Source organism: Malurus melanocephalus, unplaced genomic scaffold (assembly GCF_030028575.1).
Source record: "Malurus melanocephalus ecotype Western Australia unplaced genomic scaffold, MMel_1.1 scaffold_149, whole genome shotgun sequence".
Classification (NCBI taxonomy): domain Eukaryota; kingdom Metazoa; phylum Chordata; class Aves; order Passeriformes; family Maluridae; genus Malurus; species Malurus melanocephalus.
In genome coordinates this window covers 931,168-933,379 of record NW_026623381.1, presented here as the reverse complement: position 1 = coordinate 933,379, position 2,212 = coordinate 931,168, and the positions used below count along the sequence as shown (strand labels likewise).

The window sequence follows — 2,212 nt, the reverse complement described above, 5'->3', positions numbered from 1 at the left end:
TTGGCTTTGATGAACTTTTGGTGAAGCACAGACTGAATGTGTCTCGCCTGCTGCCGGCTCCCCCAGCCCTTGCCTCAGGATCGGCATTCCCACCCTCTGGAATTCTTCCCCCGAGCCTGGGGCATCCCTGCAGCGGGGCGGGGTGYGGGGTCACCCGGGGATGGGATATCCTGGGGTGCCCCTCCTGCCCATCCCCGGGGCTGGGGGGATGCCGGGGCTCGCACGGACCCGGGCTGCTCTGGCGTTTTCAATATGAAATAATTCGATGCCTTTAAAACCTCTCGTGTTCAGACTTTTCCCTCCCGGTTGTTCCAAAACGGAAAGGGTTTTCTCCTGCATGTCTCGGGCTGGGATATTTTGAAATGCAGAAGTTGGGTGAACTCAAGCGCTAAATTTTCCCAGTGTCCTGGTCACAGCCAACCGATGGAAAATTGAAAGTTGCAAATCAACCTGGCTGGGTAAATTAGAACAGGCTGGCAGACGTTTAGCCAAACAGAAAAAGGAGACTTCATTTCCCATGTAAATTTTTTGGGACGGATTCTCTGTCACACAGACATCCCTGGGAGGACTGGGTCCAARTGAACAGCGCCGTGGTTTCCGCAGCGTTCTGGGAGCTGTGTGGGAAACTGTGCCCCACGATGGGGTGACAGCCACCTCAGGGCCCTGCAGATGGGTGCTCCTGGCCTGGGACAGATGGTGACAGGGGTAAATATTGCCACCAAAACACAGGAGCGGCCAGTGGGACAAGTGGCACAAGTATTGACACCCTGCTGGGAGCGCTGGTTTTGCCCTGTGCAGGGCAGGTSTAGGAGAGAAAAAGGAAAGGCTGGAGCTGAAACATCTCTGGTGGGATGTAGGAATTGTTCAGGTGGGCAGCTCAGAGCTGGAGGAATGCACAGGGATGGGTGTCACCATGTTTTACCCGCACAGAGCTCAGAGAACAGACAGATCCATCATGTATCACAGATAGGTTGGACATAGAGTGTAGCCGTGGCCTTCTTTCCTGACACACAAACACACAGATCACACACAGCTCATGCACGGCTGAGCCAGGGGGTTTGTTCCCATCCAAAATTGCTCTTGATGTGCCCCGAGTCGATTTTCTGACCCCATTTTTTGTGTGGCAGAAAAATGTTTCAAGCAGCAGGACTATCGCTGAGCTTTAGCAAATTGCACCGAAAACATAAGACTTTGAGAATTTGGCTTATTTTTCAGCAGAAAATGAAATCAAAAGCCTGGCAGACTGTATCCAGCCATCCCCCCGGCCATCCCAGCGGCAGCATGCAGTTGTACAGTGCCTRTAGAGGTACCGGGAGTTTTTTTGGTGGCCAATGATGATGGAGGGTGTGGGGCAGCAGGTACCGTTCTCCCGCYCGAGGAGAGGAGCGCAGCATCCTCCGGGGGTGCCGGGGGTAGCGAAATGCAGCATCCTCCCGTGGGTCCCGGGAGGGGAGAGGAGCATCCTCCGGTGATGCCCGGGGAGGGGGAAAGCAGAGCATTCTCCGTGGAGGGGGGAAAGCGGAGCATCCTCCGGGGAGGGGAGAAAGCGGAGCATCCTCCGGGGGATAACCGGGGAGGGGGGAAAGCGGAGCATCCTCCAGGAGAGAGCCTGGGGCGGGGGCAAAGCTGAGCATCCTCCGGGTGATGCCCGGGGGGGGGGAATGTGGAGAATCCTCCAGGAGAGAGCCTGGGGAGGGGGAAAGCGGAGCATCCTCCGGGGGATAACCGAGGAAGGGGGAAAGCGGAGCATCCTCCGGGGGATGTCCGGGGGGACCCGGCGCTCCGTGGTCCGGCCGGAACGCATGCGTGCGGTGCGGGCTCCCCCCGCCTGTGCCCCCCCGGTCTCGCCTCAGGAAACCGGCTGGCGGCCGCGGGCCGGCGCCGGGGGAGGCGAGGGGTTAACCGGGGTGGGGGCATCCCGGGCCGAGAGGTGTGAATTCCGCCCGCTCTCCCCCCTGCCTCCCCCCCGCCGCCGCTATAAGAGCGGCCGGCGCGGGCTGGGGGGAGCCACTGCGGCGGCTCCTCCTCGCTGGAAGCCCCGGCGCTTTTGGCTGCCCTTTGAAGTCGGAGAGGGAGAAGGRGGGAGGGAGCGTCTGGGGCCGCCGCTGCTCCGCTCCGCTCCGCGCCGCCGCCGCTCCCGCCCGGCCCCGGAGCATCGTCCTGCCCGGCTCTGCTGCCGCCAGGTACGGCCCGTCCTGTGCTATCCCATCCT

The 2,212-nt window shown here is 60.7% G+C and overlaps 1 protein-coding gene across 2 annotated transcripts in view; it reads left to right on the top strand.

Moving 5' to 3' along the window:
* The first annotated feature begins 2,125 nt into the window (after positions 1 to 2,125).
* ADAMTSL2 (ADAMTS like 2) overlaps positions 2,126 to 2,212 on the top strand; it is a 25,584-nt gene continuing 25,497 nt past the window's right edge. For both annotated transcript variants that reach the window (XM_057371544.1, XM_057371543.1), the window contains exon 1: positions 2,126 to 2,183. The gene's annotated coding sequence lies outside the window, so the exon portion shown is untranslated. The remainder of the gene's footprint in view (positions 2,184 to 2,212) is intronic.